The 7,500-nt window shown below is 46.7% G+C and overlaps 1 protein-coding gene across 1 annotated transcript in view; it reads left to right on the top strand.

The window, feature by feature from the left end:
- The window catches only part of LOC124025061 (glypican-5-like), a gene marked incomplete at both ends in the record, with an annotated part of 84,811 nt that overhangs the window by 72,343 nt on the left and 4,968 nt on the right, over positions 1-7,500 (top strand). The gene's annotated exons all lie outside the window — the stretch shown is intronic.

The following is a 7,500-nucleotide window of genomic DNA, read 5'->3' as shown; positions in this document are numbered from 1 at the left end:
GTGTTTGTGACGGAGGTAAATGTTTTAGTTATCAGGTTTCTATAAAACGCGGTGGGTTTCTCTGTGTGTTTGTGACAGAGGTAAATGTTTTAGTTATCAGGTTTCTATAAAACGCGGTGGGTTTCTCTGTGTGTTTGTGACAGAGGTAAATGTTTTAGTTATCAGGTTTCTATAAAACGCGGTGGGTTTCTCTGTGTGTTTGTGACAGAGGTAAATGTTTTAGTTATCAGGTTTCTATAAAACGCGGTGGGTTTCTCTGTGTGTTTGTGACGGAGGTAAATGTTTTAGTCATCAGGTTTCTATAAAACGCGGTGGGTTTCTCTGTGTGTTTGTGACGGAGGTAAATGTTTTAGTTATCAGGTTTCTATAAAACGCGGTGGGTTTCTCTGTGTGTTTGTGACGGAGGTAAATGTTTTAGTCATCAGGTTTCTATAAAACGCGGTGGGTTTCTCTGTGTGTTTGTGACGGAGGTAAATGTTTTAGTTATCAGGTTTCTATAAAACGCGGTGGGTTTCTCTGTGTGTTTGTGACGGAAGTAAATGTTTTAGTTAACAGGTTTCTATAAAACGCGGTGGGTTTCTCTGTGTGTTTGTGACGGAGGTAAATGTTTTATTCTTATCGGTGGCAGTACTGTGTAGGTGTTGTTGATTCTCTATGCTCCTGGCTCATAATCAGCATGAAGGAGTGGAGGAGTGGGTCTGTCTATCCCTGGAGAGGGAGAGAGACGGAGAGGATGAGTGCCTGTATGAACTCGTCTTCTCAGCCAGGGCCTCCTGCCAGCACCTAGAAGGACGAGTGATGGAGAAAACATGTAAACAGTTATTGTTTTGACAATATGTCTCATCGTTTTGACAATATGGCTCATCGTTTTGACAGTATGTCTCATCGTTTTGACAGTATGTCTCATCGTTTTGACGATATGTCTCATCGTTTTATGTCTCATCGTTTTGACAATATGTCTCATCGTTTTGACGATATGTCTCATCGTTTTATGTCTCATCGTTTTGACGATATGTCTCATCGTTTTGACGATATGTCTCATCGTTTTATGTCTCATCGTTTTGACGATATGTCTCATCGTTTTGACGATATGTCTCATCGTTTTATGTCTCATCGTTTTGACGATATGTCTCATCGTTTTGACGATATGTCTCATCGTTTTGGCAATATGTCTCGTTTTGACAATATGTCTCATAGTTTTGACAGTATGTCTCATCGTGTCTCTCTGTGTCTCTTCCTCTCTCTGTCTCTTCCTCTCTCTGTCTCTCTTCCTCTCTGTCTTTCTTTCTCTCTTTCTCTTTCTCTCTCTCTTTCTCTTCCTCTCTCTGTCTCTCTCTCTCTCTGTCTCTCTTTCTCTCTCTCTCTCTCTCTCTCTCTCTGTCTCTCTTCCTCTCTCTTTCTCTTCCTCTCTCTCTCTCTCTTTCTCTCTCTGTCTCTTCCTCTCTCTTTCTCTCTCTTTCTCTCTCTGTCTCTTCCTCTCTCTTTCTCTCTTTCTTCTTAAAGATAAATTATTCACGCAGAAATATGAATCAGTCGTAGATGAAGAGAAAGATTAAACAGAGAGTTGCAGATGAAAACCAGGATTCCCCTGAGAAGGTGTTGGGTTAGGATTGTGCTTTTATACTGAGAGAGAGAGAGTCCAGGATTCCCCTGAGAAGGTGTTGGGTTAGGATTGTGCTTTTAAACTGAGAGAGAGAGAGAGAAAGAGAGGGGGAGTCCAGGACTCTCCTGAGAAGGTGTTGGGTTAGGATTGTGCTTTTAAACCGAGAGAGAGAGAGAGAGAGAGAGAGAGAGAGAGAGAGGGGAGTCCAGGACTCTCCTGAGAAGGTGTTGGGTTAGGATTGTGCTTTTAAACCGAGAGAGAGAGAGAGAGAGAGAGAGAGAGAGAGGGGAGTCCAGGACTCTCCTGAGAAGGTGTTGGGTTAGGATTGTGCTTTTAAACCGAGAGGGGGAGTCCAGATTCCCCTGAGAAGGTGTTGGGTTAGGATTGTGCTTTTAAACTGAGAGAGAGAGAGAGAGAGAGAGAGAGAGAGAGAGAGAGAGAGAGAGAGAGAGAGAGAGAGAGAGAGAGAGAGAGAGAGAGAGAGAGAGAGAGAGAGAGAGAGAGAGAGAGAGAGAGAGAGAGAGAGAGAGAGAGAGAGAGAGAGAGAGAGAGAGAGAGAGAGGGGGAGTCCAGGACTCTCCTGAGAAGGTGTTGGGTTAGGATTGTGCTTTTAAACCGAGAGAGAGAGGGGGAGTCCAGGACTCTCCTGAGAAGGTGTTGGGTTAGGATTGTGCTTTTAAACCGAGAGGGGGAGTCCATTTGAGATCTGTGGGTTTCTTCAAATTCTCTCATGTTCTCTTTCTTTTTAGTGTTGAAGTGTTTGATGAATGTTTCCATATCATTGTGTTCTTCACCATCCGTCTGTCTGAAAGCAGCCGGCCTCGACAGTACATGTCTCTGCTCTGAGGAACCCCAGGAGGGTTGGTAAGTCTGTCTTAAAGCAGCAGGCCTCGACAGTACATGTCTCTGCTCTGAGGAACCCCGGGAGGGTTGGTAAGTCTGTCTTAAAGCAGCAGGCCTCGACAGTACATGTCTCTGCTCTGAGGAACCCCAGGAGGGTTGGTAAGTCTGTCTTAAAGCAGCAGGCCTCGACAGTACATGTCTCTGCTCTGAGGAACCCCAGGAGGGTTGGTAAGTCTGTCTGAAAGCAGCAGGCCTCGACAGTACATGTCTCTGCTCTGAGGCACCCCAGGAGGGTTGGTAAGTCTGTCTTAAAGCAGCAGGCCTCGACAGTACATGTCTCTGCTCTGAGGAACCCCAGGAGGGTTGGAAAGTCTGTTTTAAAGCAGCAGGCCTCGACAGTACATGTCTCTGCTCTGAGGAACCCCAGGAGGGTTGGTAAGTCTGTTTTAAAGCAGCAGGCCTCGACAGTACATGTCTCTGCTCTGAGGCACCCCAGGAGGGTTGGAAAGTCTGTTTTAAAGCAGCAGGCCTCGGCAGTACATGTCTCTGCTCTGAGGCACCCCAGGAGGGTTGGTAAGTCTGTTTTAAAGCAGCAGGCCTCGACAGTACATGTCTCTGCTCTGAGGAACCCCAGGAGGGTTGGTAAGTCTGTCTGAAAGCAGCCGGCCTCGACAGTACATGTCTCTGCTCTGAGGAACCCCAGGAGGGTTGGTAAGTCTGTCTTAAAGCAGCAGGCCTCGACAGTACATGTCTCTGCTCTGAGGAACCCCAGGAGGGTTGGTAAGTCTGTCTTAAAGCAGCAGGCCTCGACAGTACATGTCTCTGCTCTGAGGAACCCCAGGAGGGTTGGTAAGTCTGTCTTAAAGCAGCAGGCCTCGACAGTACATGTCTCTGCTCTGAGGAACCCCAGGAGGGTTGGTAAGTCTGTCTTAAAGCAGCAGGCCTCGACAGTACATGTCTCTGCTCTGAGGAACCCCAGGAGGGTTGGTAAGTCTGTCTTAAAGCAGCAGGCCTCGACAGTACATGTCTCTGCTCTGAGGAACCCCAGGAGGGTTGGTAAGTCTGTCTTAAAGCAGCAGGCCTCGACAGTACATGTCTCTGCTCTGAGGCACCCCAGGAGGGTTGGTAAGTCTGTTTTAAAGCAGCAGGCCTCGACAGTACATGTCTCTGCTCTGAGGAACCCCAGGAGGGTTGGTAAGTCTGTTTTAAAGCAGCAGGCCTCGACAGTACATGTCTCTGCTCTGAGGAACCCCAGGAGGGTTGGAAAGTCTGTTTTAAAGCAGCAGGCCTCGACAGTACATGTCTCTGCTCTGAGGAACCCCAGGAGGGTTGGTAAGTCTGTTTTAAAGCAGCAGGCCTCGACAGTACATGTCTCTGCTCTGAGGCACCCCAGGAGGGTTGGTAAGTCTGTTTTAAAGCAGCAGGCCTCGACAGTACATGTCTCTGCTCTGAGGAACCCCAGGAGGGTTGGTAAGTCTGTCTTAAAGCAGCAGGCCTCGACAGTACATGTCTCTGCTCTGAGGAACCCCAGGAGGGTTGGTAAGTCTGTCTTAAAGCAGCAGGCCTCGACAGTACATGTCTCTGCTCTGAGGAACCCCAGGAGGGTTGGTAAGTCTGTCTTAAAGCAGCAGGCCTCGACAGTACATGTCTCTGCTCTGAGGAACCCCAGGAGGGTTGGTAAGTCTGTCTTAAAGCAGCAGGCCTCGACAGTACATGTCTCTGCTCTGAGGAACCCCAGGAGGGTTGGTAAGTCTGTCTTAAAGCAGCAGGCCTCGACAGTACATGTCTCTGCTCTGAGGAACCCCAGGAGGGTTGGTAAGTCTGTCTTAAAGCAGCAGGCCTCGACAGTACATGTCTCTGCTCTGAGGCACCCCAGGAGGGTTGGTAAGTCTGTTTTAAAGCAGCAGGCCTCGACAGTACATGTCTCTGCTCTGGGGAACCCCAGGAGGGTTGGTAAGTCTGTTTTAAAGCAGCAGGCCTCGACAGTACATGTCTCTGCTCTGAGGAACCCCAGGAGGGTTGGAAAGTCTGTTTTAAAGCAGCAGGCCTCGACAGTACATGTCTCTGCTCTGAGGAACCCCAGGAGGGGTTGGTAAGTCTGTTTTAAAGCAGCAGGCCTCGACAGTACATGTCTCTGCTCTGAGGCACCCCAGGAGGGTTGGTAAGTCTGTTTTAAAGCAGCAGGCCTCGACAGTACATGTCTCTGCTCTGAGGAACCCCAGGAGGGTTGGAAAGTCTGTCTTAAAGCAGCAGGCCTCGACAGTACATGTCTCTGCTCTGAGGAACCCCAGGAGGGTTGGTAAGTCTGTCTTAAAGCAGCAGGCCTCGACAGTACATGTCTCTGCTCTGAGGAACCCCAGGAGGGTTGGTAAGTCTGTTTTAAAGAAGCAGGCTTCCGTATCCTGGAAGGGGTTCTGTGCATTGTGTGTGTGTGTGTGTGTGTGTGTGTGTGTGTGTGTGTGTGTGTGTGTGTGTGTGTGTGTGTGTGTGTGTGTGTGTGTGTGTGTGTGTGTGTGTGTGTGTGTGTGTGTGTGTGTGTGTGTTGGCAGTGAGGGTGTAAGGTTCTGGAGAAGTGGCAACTCGTCAGGTTTTACATACAGTAAAACTAATTGTCTCGAAACAGACTGTCATATCAGGCTACTATTCATGGACTGGAATAAAGGCCTGGTCAATGATTATAGGGAGGCATGAAGGCCAGATGGTCAGGCTATCACCTCTCCAGTGTTGTGTTAATCATCCTCTCTCCAGTGTTAATCATCCTCTCTCCAGTGTTGTGTTAATCATCCTCTCTCCAGTGTTGTGTTAATCATCCTCTCTCCAGTGTTGTGTTAATCATCCTCTCTCCAGTGTTGTGTTAATCATCCTCTCTCCAGTGTTGTGTTAATCATCCTCTCTCCAGTGTTGTGTTAATCATCCTCTCTCCAGTGTTGTGTTAATCATCCTCTCTCCAGTGTTGTGTTAATCATCCTCTCCAGTGTTGTGTTAATCATCCTCTCTCCAGTGTTGTGTTAATCATCCTCTCTCCAGTGTTGTGTTAATCATCCTCTCTCCAGTGTTGTAATAATCATCCTCTCTCCAGTGTTGTGTTAATCATCCTCTCTCCAGTGTTGTAATAATCATCCTCTCTCCAGTGTTGTGTTAATCATCCTCTCTCCAGTGTTGAAATAATCATCCTCCCTCCAGTGTTGTGTTAATCATCCTCTCTCCAGTGTTGTGTTAATCATCCTATCTCCAGTGTTAATCAGGAGATGAATCGTGACTCTGATAGTAATTACACAGACACCTCTCCTGTTCTTTCTGAAGATGATGGGTCAGGTCGTACATCAACCAGGGTCTCTGGTTGTCAGTATGACTACTACTACTACTATTACTACTGCTACCAGGGTCTCTGGTTGTCAGTATGACTACTACTACTATTACTACTGCTACCAGGGTCTCTGGTTGTCAGTATGACTACTACTACTACTACTACTACTGCTACCAGGGTCTCTGGTTGTCAGTATGACTACTACTATTACTACTATTACTACTGCTACCAGGGTCTCTGGTTGTCAGTATGACTACTACTACTATTACTACTGCTACCAGGGTCTCTGGTTGTCAGTATGACTACTACTACTACTACTATTACTACTGCTACCAGGGTCTCTGGTTGTCAGTATGACTACTACTACTATTACTACTGCTACCAGGGTCTCTGGTTGTCAGTATGACTACTACTACTATTACTACTGCTACCAGGGTCTCTGGTTGTCAGTATGACTACTACTACTACTATTACTACTGCTACCAGGGTCTCTGGTTGTCAGTATGACTACTACTACTACTATTACTACTGCTACCAGGGTCTCTGGTTGTCAGTATGACTACTACTACTATTACTACTGCTACCAGGGTCTCTGGTTGTCAGTATGACTACTACTACTATTACTACTGCTACCAGGGTCTCTGGTTGTCAGTATGACTACTACTACTATTACTACTGCTACCAGGGTCTCTGGTTGTCAGTATGACTACTACTACTATTACTACTGCTACCAGGGTCTCTGGTTGTCAGCATGACTACTACTACTATTACTACTGCTACCAGGGTCTCTGGTTGTCAGCATGACTACTACTACTATTACTACTGCTACCAGGGTCTCTGGTTGTCAGTATGACTACTACTACTACTACTGCTACCAGGGTCTCTGGTTGTCAGTATGACTACTACTACTACTATTACTACTGCTACCAGGGTCTCTGGTTGTCAGTATGACTACTACTACTACTACTGCTACCAGGGTCTCTGGTTGTCAGTATGACTACTACTACTACTATTACTACTGCTACCAGGGTCTCTGGTTGTCAGTATGACTACTACTACTACTACTACTGCTACCAGGGTCTCTGGTTGTCAGTATGACTACTACTACTACTATTACTACTGCTACCAGGGTCTCTGGTTGTCAGTATGACTACTACTACTACTATTACTACTGCTACCAGGGTCTCTGGTTGTCAGTATGACTACTACTACTATTACTACTGCTACCAGGGTCTCTGGTTGTCAGTATGACTACTACTACTATTACTACTGCTACCAGGGTCTCTGGTTGTCAGTATGACTACTACTACTATTACTACTGCTACCAGGGTCTCTGGTTGTCAGTATGACTACTACTACTACTACTATTACTACTGCTACCAGGGTCTCTGGTTGTCAGTATGACTACTACTACTATTACTACTGCTACCAGGGTCTCTGGTTGTCAGTATGACTACTACTACTACTATTACTACTGCTACCAGGGTCTCTGGTTGTCAGTATGACTACTACTACTACTATTACTACTGCTACCAGGGTCTCTGGTTGTCAGTATGACTACTACTACTACTATTACTACTGCTACCAGGGTCTCTGGTTGTCAGTATGACTACTACTACTATTACTACTGCTACCAGGGTCTCTGGTTGTCAGTATGACTACTACTACTATTACTACTGCTACCAGGGTCTCTGGTTATGGCTACTACTACTATTACTACTGCTACCAGGGTCTCTGGTTGTCAGTA

Source organism: Oncorhynchus gorbuscha, unplaced genomic scaffold (assembly GCF_021184085.1).
Source record: "Oncorhynchus gorbuscha isolate QuinsamMale2020 ecotype Even-year unplaced genomic scaffold, OgorEven_v1.0 Un_scaffold_2146, whole genome shotgun sequence".
In the NCBI taxonomy this organism is placed as follows: Eukaryota; Metazoa; Chordata; class Actinopteri; order Salmoniformes; family Salmonidae; genus Oncorhynchus; species Oncorhynchus gorbuscha.
Note: the sequence above shows the minus strand (reverse complement) of the source record. Positions and strands in the feature narration are given on the sequence as shown.